This window comes from Apium graveolens, chromosome 4 (assembly GCF_009905375.1).
Source record: "Apium graveolens cultivar Ventura chromosome 4, ASM990537v1, whole genome shotgun sequence".
In the NCBI taxonomy this organism is placed as follows: Eukaryota; Viridiplantae; Streptophyta; class Magnoliopsida; order Apiales; family Apiaceae; genus Apium; species Apium graveolens.
In genome coordinates, this window is record NC_133650.1 from 50,221,443 (window position 1) to 50,242,750 (window position 21,308).

At 36.5% G+C, this 21,308-nt stretch overlaps 1 non-coding gene across 1 annotated transcript; it reads left to right on the top strand.

Moving 5' to 3' along the window:
* Positions 1 to 1,384: 1,384 nt before the first annotated feature.
* Positions 1,385 to 1,491, top strand: LOC141722043 (small nucleolar RNA R71). Its single transcript, XR_012575078.1, has one exon. It is a non-coding gene; the product is annotated as a small nucleolar RNA R71 (small nucleolar RNA).
* The last annotated feature ends 19,817 nt before the right edge of the window (positions 1,492 to 21,308 follow it).

Here is a 21,308-nt window from a genome sequence, read left to right on the forward strand (position 1 = left end):
CTTCATCATCTTCACCGTCAAATTCCCCAATAAGGCTTTTTCTAAGGCATCAGACCTTAGCACATGATCAAGTTATGAAGTAACTACAGAATCGATCAAATCCACCTTAAAGCACTCCTCATCTTCCGTAGGGAATTTCATCGCATTGAACACACGGAATGTCACATCTTGATCTTGCACCCTCATAGCGAGTTCACCTTTTTGCACATCTATCAAGGTACGGCCTGTAGCCAAAAAAGGTCTTCCCAAGATTATGGGAATCTTCTTATCTTCCTTGAAATCAAGAATGACAAAATCTGCAGGAAAGATGAGCTTGTCTACCTTTACTAGCACGTCCTCCACGATGCTTCGTGGGTATGTAATCGAACGATCAGCCAACTGTAGAGACATGTGGGAGACATGTAACTTGCAAAATTGCTTGTCCAACTTTTATTTTTGCAATCACTTAGGAAAAGGTGGTGGATGATAGAGTTGTTTCTCCCCTGTATTACCCTCAGGCAGAGTGTGTTCAACAGTAGTCTTCCTTGGTTCCCCCTCTTTCTCCTTTTGCGTTCCTTCTTCATCTACATCTTCAAGTTCTCCATCTTTTGCTTTTTCAGCATCAGCAACTTTTCCAGACCTTAAGGTAACAGCTTTGACTTGCTCTTTAGATTCCTTCCTGTCTGGCACTTCAGTATCGCTGGGAAGTATGCCAGGTTGACGATTGAGCAAGGTATGGGCTATTTGTCCAATTTAATTTTCCAAGGTCTTGATAGAAACAACCTGACTTTTGCATAACAGCTTTAACTCCTCGAAATCAGCACTAGAAGGTGGAGCAGCACCTCCTTGTTGAGAATAGGTTTTCCTTTGAGCAAATTGCTGAGGTTGCTGGAATCCAGGTGGATTAAACTATTTACTTGCAGCTTGCTGATATGGTTGCTGAACAGCATTCTGATTATTGCTCCAGCTGAAATTAGGATGATTTCTGTTATTGGGATGATAAGTAGCGGGCACAGGCTGCTGCGGTCTCTGAAAATTATTCACATACTGAACAGATTTATTAACAAGAGAACACTGATCCGTAGCATGAGAGCCTGCACAAAGCTCACAGACACTAGCTATTTGATTTACTCCATAGTTGGCTAAAGAATTGACCATCATAGACAGCGCCTGGAGCTGCACTGCAATAACTGTAGCTGCATCAACTTCCAGAATACCTGCTACCTTCCCATGCATCATCCTTTGAGTTGGATTTTGATACTCATTTGCAGCCATAGTTTCAATGTGATTATAGGCCTCAGTATAGCTTTTGGCCCACAAGGTGCCTCCAGAAGCTGCATCGGACATGGGCTGAGATTGGGCCCCCAAACCATTGTAGAAACCAGTGATCACCATCTAGTCAGGCATACCATGATGTGGACACTTTCTCAACATCTCCTTGTAACACTCCCAAGCCTCACACAGAGATTCTCCTTGTTGCTGCGCAAACTGAGTAAGAGCACTCCTCATACCTGCAGTTTTGGCCATTGGATAGAACTTCACCAGAAACTTTTGCGCAAGATCTTCCCAAGTAGTGATGGACCCAGCTGGCAAAGAATGTAACCAGTCCTTAGCTTTATCCCTCTGAGAGAATTGGAAAAGCCTCAGCTTGATAGCCTCATGAGTAACACCATTATATTTGAAAGTACTAAAAATCTCGACAAAATTCCTGATATGCATGTTGGGATCTTCAGTCGCAGCACCTCCGAAAGAAATAAAATTCTGCACCATCTAAATAGTGGTCGGCTTGATTTCAAAAGTATTGGCCTGAATAGCCGGATGAATGATGTTTGACTGAATGTCATCAATTTTAGGCCGAGAAAAGTCCATAAGAGCTGGATCAGCTTGAACTACACGAACACCCATTATTTTAGGTTCTTTCTTTTCACTCTCTTTATCCGAATCTTCAAAAACTATCTTCTCCGGAAAGTCAAGAGCTGTATCTGTCTCCTTAGCCTTATCCAGATTTCTCTTGCGAGTGGGAGAACGTGTTTGCATAAACGCTCACTAGAGTACTCGAAACACAACCGGAAGCAGTAAGTAACAAGTCTTAATCAATGAATCCTAATGACCACTGATGGCAAGTACATAAACTAAACAAATTAACACCGAGTCCCCAGCAGTAGCGCCAAAAACTTGTTAGGCACAAAGCATGCGCTAAATAAATCATGCAAGTATACGCGTTCGTAAGTAATATAGAATGATTTCTAGTTCATTCCCATAGAGACTCTGATTAATTATATTTAATTAACACTTACTTACCAATATATGATTAATCTTCACTGTCAAGATAATAACAATTAAGGTTGATTAACTAATAATTACTATAAGAATTAAACACTTAAATTAACAATAATAAACACACATGATATCTTAACTTCATTACTACTTCATTCAATAGTTATTGTTATTACCCTTAGCATGTAATGGTGATGATATTAATCGAACAACACGAAACTGATAAATGCCAACTTTTGTTGTACGAATACCATTCTACCAAGCATCCATAATTAAGATAGAAGTTGAATAGGCATCAATTATGTTGAGACCCTATATGTCTACAGAATTTGACAACATAACGATTTAAGCGCAAGTTATTCATGATGATTACACAGGGCAAGTAAAATGGTTAGAGTTACCCACTAATCATGCATACAATACATGAACCTATGTAACGCCCACAAATCCGGGGTCAGGAACCTGGGTTGTCACACAATTGTTCAATCATGTGTAACCTACATTAACTTGATAATCCAATAATTCCATATCACAGACCCCCAATCTCACACACTCACAAGTTATAGCTTTAGAAACGATGTACGACAAATATCATCTGTTATTAAAAGTCAAATGTACTTTACAGGATCTAAAACAATTATTCATAACCTCTACATAAAGTTACAATAATTATGACTGATATCTTATACCTATCTGATACTCTGGCACACCTGAGACAAGGCTGCAAGGGATTCTCCCCATGACTGCAAGCGACTAAGTCCCACACCGGCCTATTGGTTATCTGTTATGTTGTGTCATTTAGAAGAAAGCAAGAGTGAGCTATAATGCCCAGCATAATAATGTACACTGTGAAAATGACAGTATGATAAACTCACGTAAAACATCATATATGATAATTATGTTTTATTCAAAAATAGTTTTTCTTGGTGACACACACCTTTTCATGAAAACAATTCTTTAGTGGATTTTATTATCCTGCGAATACCTTAATGGTAAACCCAACACCTAGGCTTGGGTTACGGTATTGCATCACAATTCCAATTGGAAGAATAGGACATTCGTTAGAGCCACCGCATACGATGATCAGTCATAATACGATAATAGTAACCTTTTCTACTAGTAGAAGGACGACACCTTCGTATCCCGGTTATCACCCTTGCCGCATTCGGGCTACGTGTCCCATTTTTGGGTATACACATACTTCACAAGTTCCTGAGTACACAGAGTACCTTCGCATGTGGTACCTTTTGTAACACCCCCAGATCCGGGGTCGGGGATCCGGGTCGTCACGGTCTTTCTTTCCACAATATCACTTCACTTAATTAATAATAAATAACCTTATGCTGTGACCCCACACTAACACACACCACAACCCGTTATAGTCTCAGAGATGAAATTTAAATAAGTACAAGTCTTTGAATCCACAATTTAAAAGTTATTACAACCCAAAATGATTACTTGATAAATTTACAGTTAATTGCCATTATCTGCCACAAGTTATAATTATACATAATTGATTCTCAAAAGTAGATGGTCTGATCTACAATAGATCTACCTCTGCAGCTATAGCAGCTACAACATCAACGGGAAGACGCAGGACACTTTCCACGCGCTTGCGCTGGGTCTGCTGGAGTCTGGCCATCTTTCCTAACTGTTGTTGTGTGATGAAGAAATAAAGCAAGGGTGAGCAGCAAGCCCACCAAAATAATATGTATAATGATTTACAATATATGAGCCTACTCATAATACTCATGAAAGTCTTGGTCAAAAGAAATGAACCAAGTTTGATATCTTAATGCGATGAAGTCGCAAAATATTCACTATATATACATATATACTTTTCAAAATATTGGAAGTCCTCTTCCATGCATAATATACACAAAGTCCCAGTGTATAACTGTATAAAAAAAATATCGTTGCAAGGTGATCTCATATATCTAACCTTGTCTCAACGTTTTTCTGAAAATCTTTGTCATTCATAAGACAATTATTAATTAGATATAAGTTTAAAAGATGAGGTTACCAAATACCCCAATATACTTATATCTTTCCCAATACTACTTGAACTACCACCGTTCAAGTTATAATCAGTTTCAAAAGTTTATCACATAGATGAGACTACAAGACAAGATTTGAATAGATTCAATCTTTGAAATATTATTGAATGAAATAAAGTTACGAGATACTTTATTTAGTCCCGATATATATATCCACATATATATATCTCTTAAACATTTCCTGGAACCTCTGTTATGTAAAGTATGAACAGAGTTTGAAACATCCAATGAATTTTGGAAAGGAAAAGAATTTTGGCATAAACCAGATATCTTGCTGATCAGGCAAAGATACCAATAAGTAACCTTTTCTACTGTAGATGGATGAATTCCTCACCGGTCATCACCCTGGCCGCATTAGGACCTCGCGCTAGACCGTTACCCGGCCCCTCACGCGTTGATGGACTGCCACCCAGCCACTTACACATTCAGAGACCGTACCCCGGCCTGTCGCTTATGCCGACTCAATTAGATGGGCTTACTTCCCGAACGTTGGGCAAGTAATCAATTCATTTACCAAAACTGCAACCTCGTTGCGAATATAAAATACACCACAGAGCCGGATTCCCCAGGTTTTGAGCGAGTATTTAAATCCCCTTAAAAAGGAAGATCTTAAATATAAAAATGAGTTTTGGAATCCGCTCTGACTTTAAAAATCCTTTTGAAGACTCGAAAATACTTTATAGAGTGTTTGGAGTAAAGCTGATTTAATGAAGTAAATCAGTCCCCAGAATATTTAGAAAATGATTGAATATTATTATTTAAATAATATTCCCATAAAGAATAATCTTTATAAAAATAATTGAAGTAGAAGTATTAAAACTTATACTTGAAACGAGTATTAAATAACCAAAGATATACTTATATGAAAGTATTATCTTTATTTGAATAATCGAAAATAAGTTTGATTATTAACACCTTATTCTTTAATAAAATAAAGAATATATTTCAGCAAATAATCGGAGTCATAGATCCTCAAATGAATATTCAAATAATATTCATTAAATAATATAAACTGAGTCATAAGCCCTCGAATGAATATTCAAATATTATTCAATAAATAATATAAACTGAGTCATAAGCCCTCGAATGAATATTCAAATATTATTCAATAAATAATATAAACTGAGTCATAAGCCCTCGAATGAATATTCAAATATTATTCAATAAATAATATAAACTGAGTCATAAGCCCTCGAATGAATATTCAAATAAATAAATAAAAGGAGTCATACGCCTTCGAATAATATTCGAAATAATATTCAATAATAAAATAAAGTTAAAGTTATCGAATAAACCTTATTCGATTAATAGTTTGGAAAACTATAACCATATATATATATAAATATATATATATATATATATATATATATATATATATAAAATCTACTCGGGATCCTCGACTCCCGGTTTTAGAAAATGTTTTCACCTTTGGGTCCCTATACTAAGGGTATATGCAAGTTACCGCTATTCTCTAGCATAGGTATTATCAACTGAACCAACAGATATATATGGCAAGAATACGAAACAGGCATGCATATATATACTATATCAACATGCTTCAATATATCACAACATTTTCTAATTAACCAACATGCATCTATCGCAAGATAATGCATATACATATATTCATCACAACAACAGTATAACGGGTAGAAAACTTGCCTGAGCGACTGGGGTTACGAATGGCTCGGGACGAGTCTGGTAACCTATAAACAACAAGTAAGTTGGAATTAAACCAAAGTCACTTGTAAATCTATACTTTAACTAACTTAGACTCTAACGCTTGTTTTGCGCTCACTGATTCGCTTAAGTCACTCGGGTACCCTCGGCTCCACCATTTTTAATAATTTAACCTTTACGAGTTTTAAAGCGATTCCTTCGCGAGTGTCTTACCAACTGCCTAACACACTTACCATAAATGTTTCATACATTAATTAACCCTTATTGGTCTTTAACCTATGATTCAAAGTAAGGCGAGGGGAAAAGTTTCGTTCGCGAAACGCCGTTACTTGAAACGGTCGTTTCTCCTAAACCGTGCATCGGAATCGAACAAACTACATATCAAAACGAAGCTCGTAACATGTATCTAAACATGGCAGTGGTCATAATTTAGCAGGGGGTTCTCGGGTCCTAATGCTATGCACAAAAACAGTCCAAAGAAAATCGGACGTTACGATGGCTATGTTTACGCGATTTCCAATATTTAAACTACTCCAATTAACCACCAACCAACTCATAACCATCAATACAACAAAACTTCACCTAAACCATACCACATCAGTCCATAATCTCCAAGGTTTTCAACTCAAACAACCACAATCAAGACCTATGAACTATAATCAAGCTTCAATTACCAAAACACTTCCAAATCAAACCAAACTACTAATAATCACAATCCATGCTTCTCATTTCACAACACCAACCATTAAACTTACTAACAAATAAAGTAAAGGCTAGGGTTTGAAGTTTATACCTTCCTTGGGAGGTGTTAAGTTGCTAGGAAGCCTTAGGGAGCCTCCTACAAGCTTGATCTTTCCAAAGAAATCAAGAACACAAAGTTAGGCTTTGAAGTTTCTAAAAGTCCGATTTAAAGAACTGTAAAAATGAGGGTCTTACCATGATTATTTGGACGAGACTTGTGAACAAGAGTTGTAGGCCATCTCAATACCTTTCCAATGAGCTATAGAACACAATATTTGAGTAAGAAATGAAGGAGATACAGCAGTTTTAGTGTTCTGGTTCTGTTTTGGCCGAGAGCATGAAGAACAATGCCTTGGTTTCTTTTTGATTTTGATGAAAAATGATTTGCTTGGCTTGGTTGGTTTGATTTTTGTGTTTGTTTTAGTAAATTACCTAGTTGCCCTTGATTTTGTGTGGTTAAAAAGCCACCACATCTCCTTTCTTCCCATGTCATGCTTGTGTCATCCTCATGATGTCATCCTCCCCTCCTTGTCCTCTTTCTATTGGTTGGATGACATCATCCCCACTAATCCCCTTGATTAACTTCCTAATCGTTTGCCTAATGACCGCTGATCTGTTATACGGTTCGCTTAACTTTCGTTTTCGTTTATCGTTTGAGGGATCATACCCGGGATCTTATTACTTAGGTTCCCTTAACCTTTCTCAATATATTATATTCCTTTTATGATCCTCTCCTATAATCCTTTAATTTAAATCCTTTTTATCCTGTTACCTTTTTCTCAAATCTTTCCGTATCTAGTGTATTTCCGGGAAAAATCAAAGTGTTCGGATTTGGATTCTGACGATCTTTACATACACTTATATCCCATATAAAGTACTAATAAAATCTCAGAATATCCATATCAGAACCCCTACATAGTGTGGCATGAAAAATTTTCTCATTCAGCAAAAACACTATTCATAAGGGTTTCAAAAATTTCCCAAAAATTGGGGTTATTACAGTCTCCCCTCCTTAAAAGGATTCCGTCCCGGAATCAGATAGAAAGTGAATAGGGATACTCTCTTAGCATTGCACTTTCTAACTCTCGAGTAAATTTTCCCACATTGTGGTTCTACCATCAAACTCTTACTAGTTTGATAACCCTTCTCCTAAGCACTCGTTCCTTTTTACTCTATACCCTTCCTGGTTGCTCCATATAGGTTACGTCTGGTTGCATGTCTATGCGCTCATATGCCCCTATTTGTCTGGCATCCGAATTACACTTCCTTAACATTGATACGTGGAACACGTTACGAACTTGCTACAGGTTCGGGGGTAGGGCTAGCTCATATGCTAACTTCCCAAACGTCTTAATATATCCAAGGGTCCAACAAATTATAGACTTAGCTTTCCTTTCTTTCCGAACCTCATCAATCCTTTTCAAGGGTTTCCAAGGGGATACCTATAACATTACTAGGCCCCCTATTTCATACTCTTTGTCCTTTTTTTGAGTCAAATCAGCATACCTCTTATGTCCATCTTGGGTTACTACCAGCCGTCCTCTGATTAGATCTATTATATCCCTGGTCCTTTGGACTACTGCGGGTCCGAGCATCTTGCGCTCTACAACTTCATCCTAACATAAGGGAGATCGACATTATCTTCCCTCAAGGATCTCATAAGGTGACACCTCGATAATGACATATGATCTATTGTCGTGATATAACTAAATCCGCGTTAAGTGATCATTCCAAATTCTTTCAAGTCTATTGCACAGACTCTCATTATAGCGTTTAGCATTAGAGCTTTTGCTTCTCAATACCCATTCTTTTCTAGTTCGTAATCGCTACAACCTTCCGTTCCTAATATTATACTAGTTATACTTTTGCTCGTTAGCGTTCTATAACCTTTTAATGACCACGACAACCTTAGTATCACGAATGTGTTTCCATTCCGCATACTACCACTACTTTATTACTCCTTTTTCAATTGTTTCTATTTTCCAAAATTTGATCAATCAAATAGAAGTAAAGGAATTTGTTGAGAGATCACTATGATCATGAACACTTGTTATATTGCATAGTTAGTACAGAAGGTGGCCAGCCTTTAGTACTTGACAAGCAATTAAACAATAGATGGTATCCTGCTAGGCTTCTATCACACAGATAGATAGTCATTCGGCAATACCTCCCCTTCTGGAAGGGTTGTTCTTCTCAGATTACATGAAATGAAAAGAAGAGAAAAGAACGAACTGAAGAGAATCGTATATAAAAATATATATATATATATATATATATATATATATACTGCCACAAAATATCTGGCTAGGAACCTACCTCTGAATTATAGAGGTTTGTCATAGGAGAACAAAACATAAACGTATTTATATCAGCATCAAGTATTATAGCATCGTATTTCCCATGCCTAAATATTTCTATTCCGTCCATCATTCTATGGACCCATGCTCTTCCTCGAGCTTATACACAATCACCTTTGAAACTCCCTCGATATCGAAAATCGAATCTGGGATCTCATTCTAGACCTCATCGTTACTAGAATCCATTTCTATACCGCAACCTTCTTCGTATGGGTAATACTACTCTTTATCGATAAGAAGGAATAAATATATCATAGGTAGATAATTGACTTAATTAGTCTATCAATGATAACTTATACACCACCACGACCCGATTAGTGGTACTTACTCTCAACATCCATTCCAATACAACTCTCACGGTTGTAAGTAATCAGCTCATTACTCTCAGAATCATTCCTACATTACTATGGCCCACCGTTGACCTACTGTAGTCATTCGTTTTCCATGAAGTTTTAATAGCTAACCATACGGAGTCCATTCATATCATATCGAATTCTTCTAAGGAGGTAACATGATCACCGTTCTTGATTCATGAAGAACACTCCTGATCCTGACGTACATTCATGACGTGAAGCAGATAAAAATTGCAGAAGAGTTTCAATCAAAGCAACGATAGCAGGTTAATACCATTCTTAATCATATGCCTTAAATAGAAGACTTAACTCAAAGGTTCGTCTAGTCCTTTTGGAAACATGGTCTTGGCTTATCCCAAGATAGGACCTCCTAAGATAGATAGCCCGTTCATGGCGATTACACGAATTAAACTTTTACCAACTACTATTACGGTTGGGTATTGCACAGTCATCAGAAGGAATGTCAATCTTCCAAACCATAATACAACCTTCACAGTTTTAACCATCATCACTGTATTCCTCTGGCACAAGCGCCTATAATTATCCTCTTACCTTTAAAGTGTCGGCCACCTCTTTGGCCTTTCCTGATATTAAAATTTCCTTATAGTCAATGTCATTTTAACCACCTCCAAATAAATTTTCTACCTTATTTCAATCACTGCTTTTATGAAGATGTATTCCTTAAAATCTGATGAGTAAAAAAACATATCACCATTTTACCATAAGTTATTGCCTCAGTCTTTAGAGGTTAATCACTGTCACGACTGACTCTCAATCATACTTAGAACATCTTTTATCTTAAGTCCTAATTGCCCTGAATAATTTCGACCTTTACTGGTTCGATCCATACTTTCTCGTGGTTTAACACGTGCCCCACTTGGCATCATTATAATTATGTCATATTTCCTTTATCAACATTTTTATTCTTGAGAATTTCGAATATTTCCTTTCTCCTTGTAAAACCTCTAAGGTTATCCTTCAATCGTTCCTCCTGTATTCCCTATATACAGGGCATATCAAAATACCATTTACTGATACTAGAACCATTGTCTATATACTTCTAAAAAATTTCTCCACTGATCCTTAAAGGTTATTATTACCTTAATCCTTTCCAATTCATACTGTCAAAACTCATACTATCCCTATTAAGGGTGAAATGCCAACCTTTATGCATTCCCCTAGGATTCGTTTTAAGTTACCGATGTTCTATCCTTAATTCCACCTTTAAAAAGGTACAAGCATCCTTCCATGGATAAATAAAGTCATATATCCCTGATAAGGGTATCTTATTCAATCATTTCCACCTCGATAGTCTATACCGAATTTCACAATAGCATCCTTATTCAAGTTAAGGTCAATCCACATGGCCTCCAAAAGATAAAAATGGTTATCCGCTTTTCTTTCCTGATTTGGTAATGATCACATGGATGATCTGGAAGATATTGGTCGTGTTCAACGTGAACTTCTTCTTAATAAATCCTTATTTACTTTTGTTGTTTATCTCAACAGTCATCTCAATGTTGGGATATCTTTCATACCTGGCGTCTCCCTTCCTGGGTATCAAGCCACCGGTCTTACACTTCACATTCTTGAAGGTCACTTCCTTCATCCAATTTTCTTAATTTCTTACTTTCTTGTCTCCTCAATCTATCCGCGTCTCATTATTTATCCTTCGAACTATCTCAAGGTTTCTTCGAATCCTCCCAACTTACAGGGGATAATATATATGTATCTCTTATGCCCTCAACCATCAATTTTAACTCATGGTGAATCACCCTCATCCTGACGATTACTTACTTTTCTATTTCTATTACTACGAGTCTTTAGGGTTTCCTCATACCCAACTTCCTTATCATTATTTCATGAACTAACACAACATAAGCATTGATTTCAAACATCCCGTCATTCTGGATTCGTGTCCTCAGAACGAATCTTGACAACTTTTACAACTTAGATTCATAATTTATCATACTCGTCTGCCTTTGTTCTGACTCTAAAGCTTTTACACTATCTCCTTATCTTTGGGAATTACTTTCCCGAAAACAATTGACTGGACTTAAATCAGTTTATTATAATCTCTTGCTCCGTGCCTTCCTTGGCCTTTCACCAGCAGGTGGTCTCTCTCTTAGGAGGGTGAGTGATAAAAACAGTCTTTTGTGATTCGTCAATCATTTAGAATCTCAAATGATTCCTATATTTCCTTTAGCCAGGCTCTTGCCTCGACTAGGTCAACCTGTTCCTTGGAACTCTGAGAGCTTAACGATTTAAAGGTCATGAAAGAATTTCCTGCCGCATTGTCCCCTCAGGGTGGTGGTTGGGGATAATAGTCTAAGTTCTGTCTAGACAGGTCCATAAATTGCCATATAGGAGTATCGTCTCGGGTCTCCTTTCCTTACTCGACTTTCTGTTTCCTTAGTATGAAATGTTTCAACCTTCTCCCATAATCGGGGTTATCTTATACATTAAAAACCTTGTTTTCCACTCTATTATGTTATGGGTTCTTTCTTTCTTGATGGCAACCTCCCTGACTATCACACTCTGGGTTTGCCCTAAATCCTATTCCTCAAACTATGGCTCTCATCTAAGTTCTCATCCTTAAGCTCTTGAACTTTCGGAACCCAAATTCTATAGGAATACCTCATTATTCCCTTATCATCTTTCTCAGTATTAATCTCATATTTATTTGTTGGCTCTCTGCCTTCATTCATCACCTTTTTCTGGCACAATATGCTCTTTTCCAATAATTCGGTCTCTATTGCAATCTCAAACAGCTTTTCGGTACCGGCTCCGATTACCTTCACTATTATTTCCATTTTCTCAAAATCTCTTATCAACTCTCCCAAAGACATTTTCATCTTGAGTCTCTCCTTTTTACTAATGGCATCAGCCACTACATTGGCTTTCCCCGAATGATAAAGAATCTCCCAATCATAATTCTTGATTAGCTCTAACCGCCTCCTCTGGCGTATGTTGAGCTCTTTCTACGTAAGAATGTACTAGAGCACTTATGGCTTAGGTAATTCTCGCACTTCTTTCTATACAAGTAGTGCCTCCAATCTTTAGGGTAAAACTATTGCCACGAGCCTAAGCTCATGGGCGGGGATATCGAATTTCATATTACCTTAATTGTCTTGACGCAGACGCGATTATCTTGCTGTGCTAAGAAGCACCCTAATTCTTTATGCGAAGCGTCACTTACAAATCACAAAATCTCCTTTTTCCATCCGGCAACGCCAACATAGGGGCCGTCACCAACCTTTGCTTCAGTTCTTAAAAGCTGTTCTCGCATTTCTCTGTCTATTCGAACTTCTCAGTCTTATGAGTAAGCCGCGTTAAAGGGGCTACTATCTTTACAAACTTGAACGAACCTCTGGTAGTGACCGGCCAATCCTACCTCTGGTAGTCGACCCAACCAGGGTCATCAATTCATCAGTGGTCCTTTATCCAATCTCGTCAGGATCCTCCATGGGATCCTCCTCAGCAACTATCCCTTCTAGGACAACATCCTCAACCGCTACATCCTCAATATCAACATCATCTGGTCCTGCGTTAGGACGCTCTATTGGATCCACAATCTGATCTCCAATTAGTAATAAAACATCATCGCGTTGATGTTCCTCAACTTCAGGGTTCGGAGTCCCGCTACCATATACGATAACGAACTACGCTTCTATCGCTACATTTATAAGGGTTCCCATAAGGGTTTTAACTATCAGTACTACGTTAGGTAGTCCGACTATGAACTTGGCAAGAGTTCTTATTATCTTAGTGAACTTATTATCTTAACGTCCTATCATCTCTGAGGTTTATAACGCTTAGCTCTAATACCATTTCTGTAACACCCCCAGATCCGGGGTCGGGGATCCGGGTCGTCACGGTCTTTCTTTCCACAATATCACTTCACTTAATTAATAATAAATAACCTTATGCTGTGACCCCACACTAACACACACCACAACCCGTTATAGTCTCAGAGATGAAATTTAAATAAGTACAAGTCTTTGAATCCACAATTTAAAAGTTATTACAACCCAAAATGATTACTTGATAAATTTACAGTTAATTGCCATTATCTGCCACAAGTTATAATTATACATAATTGATTCTCAAAAGTAGATGGTCTGATCTACAATAGATCTACCTCTACAGCTATAGCAGCTACAACATCAACGGGAAGACGCGGGACACTTTCCACGCGCTTGCGCTGGGTCTGCTGGAGTCTGGCAATCTTTCCTAACTGTTGTTGTGTGATGAAGAAATAAAGCAAGGGTGAGCAGCAAGCCCACCAAAATAATATGTATAATGATTTACAATATATGAGCCTACTCATAATACTCATGAAAGTCTTGGTCAAAAGAAATGAACCAAGTTTGATATCTTAATGCGATGAAGTCGCAAAATATTCAGTATATATACATATATACTTTTCAAAATATTGGAAGTCCTCTTCCATGCATAATATACACAAAGTCCCAGTGTATAACTGTATAAAAAAAATATCGTTGCAAGGTGATCTCATATATCTAACCTTGTCTCAACGTTTTTCTGAAAATCTTTGTCATTCATAAGACAATTATTAATTAGATATAAGTTTAAAAGATGAGGTTACCAAATACCCCAATATACTTATATCTTTCCCAATACTACTTGAACTACCACCGTTCAAGTTATAATCAGTTTCAAAAGTTCATCACATAGATGAGACTACAAGACAAGATTTGAATAGATTCAATCTTTGAAATATTATTGAATGAAATAAAGTTACGAGATACTTTATTTAGTCCCGATATATATATCCACATATATATATCTCTTAAACATTTCCTGGAACCTCTGTTATGTAAAGTATGAACAGAGTTTGAAACATCCAATGAATTTTGGAAAGGAAAAGAATTTTGGCATAAACCAGATATCTTGCTGATCAGGCAAAGATACCAATAAGTAACCTTTTCTACTGTAGATGGATGAATTCCTCACCGGTCATCACCCTGGCCGCATTAGGACCTCGCGCTAGACCGTTACCCGGCCCCTCACGCATTGATGGACTGCCACCCAGCCACTTACACATTCATAGACCGTACCCCGGCCTGTCGCTTATGCCAACTCAATTAGATGGGCTTACTTCCCGAACGTTGGGCAAGTAATCAATTCATTTACCAAAACTGCAACCTCGTTGCGAATATAAAATACACCACAGAGCCGGATTCCCCAGGTTTTGAGCGAGTATTTAAATCCCCTTAAAAAGGAAGATCTTAAATATAAAAATGAGTTTTGGAATCCGCTCTGACTTTAAAAATCCTTTTGAAGACTCGAAAACACTTTATAGAGTGTTTGGAGTAAAGCTGATTTAATGAAGTAAATCAGTCCCCAGAATATTTAGAAAATGATTGAATATTATTATTTAAATAATATTCCCATAAAGAATAATCTTTATAAAAATAATTGAAGTAGAAGTATTAAAACTTATACTTGAAACGAGTATTAAATAACCAAAGATATACTTATATGAAAGTATTATCTTTATTTGAATAATCGAAAATAAGTTTGATTATTAACACCTTATTCTTTAATAAAATAAAGAATATATTTCAGTAAATAATCGGAGTCATAGATCCTCAAATGAATATTCAAATAATATTCATTAAATAATATAAACTGAGTCATAAGCCCTCGAATGAATATTCAAATATTATTCAATAAATAATATAAACTGAGTCATAAGCCCTCGAATGAATATTCAAATATTATTCAATAAATAATATAAACTGAGTCATAAGCCCTCGAATGAATATTCAAATATTATTCAATAAATAATATAAACTGAGTCATAAGCCCTCGAATGAATATTCAAATAAATAAATAAAAGGAGTCATACGCCTTCGAATAATATTCGAAATAATATTCAATAATAAAATAAAGTTAAAGTTATCGAATAAACCTTATTCGATTAATAGTTTGGAAAACTATAACCATATATATATATATATAAATATATATATATATATATATATAAAATCTACTCGGGATCCTCGACTCCCGGTTTTAGAAAATGTTTTCACCTTTGGGTCCCTATACTAAGGGTATATGCAAGTTACCGCTATTCTCTAGCATAGGTATTATCAACTGAACCAACAGATATATATGGCAAGAATACGAAACAGGCATGCATATATATACTATATCAGCATGCTTCAATATATCGCAACATTTGCTAATTAACCAACATGCATCTATCGCAAGATAATGCATATACATATATTCATCACAACAACAGTATAACGGGTAGAAAACTTGCCTGAGCGACTGGGGTTACGAATGGCTCGGGACGAGTCTGGTAACCTATAAACAACAAGTAAGTTGGAATTAAACCAAAGTCACTTGTAAATCTATACTTTAACTAACTTAGACTCTAACGCTTGTTTTGCGCTCACTGATTCGCTTAAGTCACTCGGGTACCCTCGGCTCCACCATTTTTAATAATTTAACCTTTACGAGTTTTAAAGCGATTCCTTCGCGAGTGTCTTACCAACTGCCTAACACACTTACCATAAATGTTTCATACATTAATTAACCCTTATTGGTCTTTAACCTATGTTTCAAAGTAAGGCGAGGGGAAAAGTTTCGTTCGCGAAACGCCGTTACTTGAAACGGTCGTTTCTCCTAAACCGTGCATCGGAATCGAACGAACTACATATCAAAACGAAGCTCGTAACATGAGCTATCTAAACATGGCAGTGGTCATAATCTAGCAGGGGGTTCTCGGGTCCTAATGCTATGCACAAAAACAGTCCAAAGAAAATCGGACGTTACGACGGCTATGTTTACGCGATTTCCAATATTTAAACTACTCCAATTAACCACCAACCAACTCATAACCATCAATACAACAAAACTTCACCTAAACCATACCACATCAGTCCACAATATCCAAGGTTTTCAACTCAAACAACCACAATCAAGACCTATGAACTATAATCAAGCTTCAATTACCAAAACACTTCCAAATCAAACCAAACTACTAATAATCACAATCCATGCTTCTCATTTCACAACACCAACCATTAAACTTACTAACAAATAAAGTAAAGGCTAGGGTTTGAAGTTTATACCTTCCTTGGGAGGTGTTAAGTTGCTAGGAAGCCTTAGGGAGCCTCCTACAAGCTTGATCTTTCCAAAGAAATCAAGAACACAAAGTTAGGCTTTGAAGTTTCTAAAAGTCCGATTTAAAGAACTGTAAAAATGAGGGTCTTACCATGATTATTTGGACGAGACTTGTGAACAAGAGTTGTAGGCCATCTCAATACCTTTCCAATGAGCTATAGAACACAATATTTGAGTAAGAAATGAAGGAGATACAGCAGTTTTAGTGTTCTGGTTCTGTTTTGGCCGAGAGCATGAAGAACAATGCCTTGGTTTCTTTTTGATTTTGATGAAAAATGATTTGCTTGGCTTGGTTGGTTTGATTTTTGTGTTTGTTTTAGTAAATTACCTAGTTGCCCTTGATTTTGTGTGGTTAAAAAGCCACCACATCTCCTTCCTTCCCATGTCATGCTTGTGTCATCCTCATGATGTCATCCTCCCCTCCTTGTCCTCTTTCTATTGGTTGGATGACATCATCCCCACTAATCCCCTTGATTAACTTCCTAATCGTTTGCCTAATGACCGCTGATCTGTTATACGGTTCGCTTAACTTTCGTTTTCGTTTATCGTTTGAGGGATCATACCCGGGATCTTATTACTTAGGTTCCCTTAACCTTTCTCAATATATTATATTCCTTTTATGATCCTCTCCTATAATCCTTTAATTTAAATCCTTTTTATCCTGTTACCTTTTTCTCAAATCTTTCCGTATCTAGTGTATTTCCGGGAAAAATCAAAGTGTTCGGATTTGGATTCTGACGATCTTTACATACACTTATATCCCATATAAAGTACTAATAAAATCTCAGAATATCCATATCAGAACCCCTACATAGTGTGGCATGAAAAATTTTCTCATTCAGCAAAAACACTATTCATAAGGGTTTCAAAAATTTCCCAAAAATTGGGGTTATTACACCTTTGGTAGTCCATCTAGCACACATAGTACCAGAGTCTACCCCTCCCTTGTCCTTTTAAAAGAATTCTATCATATCTCGAGAACTCGAACTACATCGAAGTTCCCCAAGCGTTTTGCTTGTTGATAGAAACAATTTATCTTACTAAGATATAAATCCGGTTCTATGATTTTTAAATCATAAATAAACCCTTTAATAAATAGTAAATAATTAAATGATAATCGATAAATAATTAAACCTCGAATGAGTTTACTTGAAAAGAATATTTGAAAAATATTCCTCAACTAATTTATATTTAAGTAATATAATAATCTTTAATATTTAATCGAGTCTGAAATAAATATTCACTGGAGAATACTTTTCCCATAATAAATGAATAGTAAATAGATGTTTATTATTCGAACGATAAAGTATAGTTGAGGGAATGCGATCTTCGGAAATCATTTTAATAAAAGTTCGAGGTGTTTAGTATTTCGTAAATGGACGTTGAGTCCCTTGAAACGTAACTACTATGGACTTTAATAAAATAGATGTTTATTATCCGGTATGAATATATACTAGAAATTATCAACAATTGAGTAAGGTAATACATCTCAAACTTCGTAAAATAGTTTAAAGCAATCTCATGCATATATCACAGTTTTGTAAAATATTCACAACACAACAGTTCTTAAAAGGTAGGGTTTGAAAACTTGCCTGGGCATCTTGAGGTGGAGGATGCTCTAGGTTCCGCTCGGAAATCTATAAAGATAAGTCATTTTATTACGTCCCGTTCTAATTTACGGCTACCCGTACTCATGTGCTAATCATTATGCACCCTCTCAACTTATATTACCCTTATTATTTCTTTAAGCCCTTATTCGCATTATGATCGCTTCCTTTTTCAAAGTATCTTAAGTCCATTTTCATTTTTGTCGTCGGCTCCGCTTATGGATTCTACGGTTTCTAATCGCGCGGTCTCGGCTCCGATATTTTTATAAAATTGAAAAATCATTATTTTCACTTGAAATATTTATTACAGTTAGAAAACTCAATTTAATACTATCTGTAAAATTTTCATGATTTATGAACATTTTTAAGTCGATCCTTTATATTTCAAAATTTGTAATTTGTAGCAGTTTTTGTCGCGTAAATCACTTTTAGTAAAATGGCGATAACTTTTGATCCGTAAATCAGAATCAAGCGATTCAAGCGCCTAAATGATCCTTATAACATTGAATATCATAATCAAGGGTTATTTTTCAAAAAACTATAGTTTATATCTTCGGGACTTTCTGCAGAAACTTAAAGTTACGTTTTGTTCGTTTTAACGATATTACGGTTATGATCGGAGTTTCGTTTATGCCTTAAATCATTATACTACCAGAAACAATCAAAACATCATAATCAACACACTAACTCCTCTCAATAACATCATGTTCTTGAGGCAACAACAATCAGCCTTAAATCTACTTAGCTAAACATCAAGATTACCACAATACTCTCACCAAAACTATGTTTACAACTACATACTAAAAGGATCTTGAACTTAAATCTTCAATAAAGTTGGGTCAAAGATTTTTACCTTTATTGAGAGCTTAAGATGTGTTCTTGATGATGGTGAAGTCTTGGGAGTGCTTAGTATGGTTTTTGGAACCTAAAACAACCATTAAAATCAAGAAATCAAAGAAGAGTTACTATTCACACTATTCATTCTCATCTTTGTTGATTTTATTTCCCCCATCAAACCCTGATAAAAAGAGCTCAAAGATTTATCTTACCTTAGTTTGGTTGTTAGGAAGCTTGAGAATTAATGGGAGGATTTATCCATGGCTAGAGCTTGAAGTTTTGATTTTGATTTCTTGGTTTTAAGAAGAAGGGCCGAATGGGAGGTTTTAGGGAGAGAAGGAGAGTTTTTATGCTTGCTTCTTGGTTGCTTCTTGGTTGCTTCTTGGAAATGAGGTTGTGATAGCTTATGATATCTTATATTTATTGATATCTTCTAGTTTAGATCCTAGGATTTTATTCTTGTTGCCAAATCCATGGAGAAGAAAACTAGCTAGCCTTGTAGTTTGTAAGCTAATCTACTTAACTTAGCCCTTTAACTCACTATTTGCTTAGCCTTGGTTGATCATCCTATCTCTAGCTCAGTATTTGATAAAGTAACCATGGTTACTTTGTTACCATGGTTAGTTAGTGCGTTACGTTTATTTAATCATTTGCGTGTTCGCTCGGTCGCTTAAACGCTTTCGAAATACTTTCTCGTAAATGGTTCGCGACGTAATTCCTTTTGTATTTATTCCTTATGTTTTGAATTATCATACTTGGATATAAATCCGTAGGGTTTTAAATTCATAATTATATTATGATTCCCGTAATCCTAGATGATTCGTAAATATGGTCATTTTTCAAAGTTCATTTTCTTCAAAAACTAATAGCGTTTACATACACTCATTTGGTATTTATAATCATGTTATCAATTCCGAAACTCATTTTCTCATGCACAACATAGTGTGGGCTAAATGGTTTTTCCCCGTCCGTCAGGGTTACTATTCATTAAACGTTTTACAAGGTCTCAGAAATTCAAGTTATTATATTACTATTCATAAAGGTCTTTTACCGATGTCAAAAATTTGGGTTCTTACAGTCTTCCCCCCTTAAAAGGATTCCGTCCCGGAATCAGTTCAGAAACAGGTAGGGATATGCTTCTCGCATGACAACCTCGAGTTCTCACGTTGACCTTGCAGTATTTGATCTCTTCATAAAATTTCCACTCATCCATCCAATATATTTGCTGGTAGTCTTATGACCTCTACACGTTACTCGACAGACGCTAAGTCTGGCTACGAGTTTATTAGCTCATTTTCAAACATATGTTTGGTTTTGACGGTTAAATTTCCTAACCTCGATTCGTGCTACTCGTTATAACTTGGTGACCATTCGACGATGGTGCTAATTTATAAGTCAACTTTCTTGGTCCTTTAATTCTCCAACTGGTCCAATAAATCTTGGGTTCAACGTTTCTTTCCCTTTCGAATCTCATCACTTCCTCCTCAGGAGGTACTTTCAACAATACCTGGTCAGTTACTTCGTACTTCCTGTCTTTATAGTTCTGGTCCGCGTATCTCTATTGTTCATTCTGGGCTGCCACTAGCCGGGTTCTGATAAGGTCTAGGAATTCCTCTGGTCTGTTGACTCAACTATGGTCCAGTATCCTCCTCTTACCAATTTCTTCCCAACCTAAGAGAGAATGATTCTTTCTTCCGTATAAAGCTTTGTAGCCATTCCAATGCTCGCATGATAACTCGTTATTATCGGTAATTCGATGAACGTCAACTGGTCACTTTATCTCCCTTAAAAATTGATAACATGGATGATTAGTGCATCTTCTAGTGTTTGGAATCATCCTTCAACTTATTCATTTCTTCCCTACATCATTCCTACTAGTGCTAGAGTTTCATTCCTTAACATTTTCTCATTTTGGCGTAACATCTCTGTCGATTAATTCATATAAGAAATTCTCATCGCATTTCTACACGCTCGTCTCATGTTACACGCTTAGCGTCAGATTTAACATTTCTTCCCGTAGTAACGTAAGGTACGTCGGGTCCTATTTCCCTCTTGAAGGAAGCACCATTTCATACGCAATGGATTGATATGCCTTTAGAGTCGTGGAACGCTCAGCTTCCGTTATCGGTCGGACTTCTTTAGTCATTCCCCGTATAATATCTATAGTACTGAGATTCCTTCTGGGTCATACTTGTTATTCTCACTAGCGCCTTAGACGTATTCACGTTTATTGGTACCTGCTACTAGTGGCCTTTATAG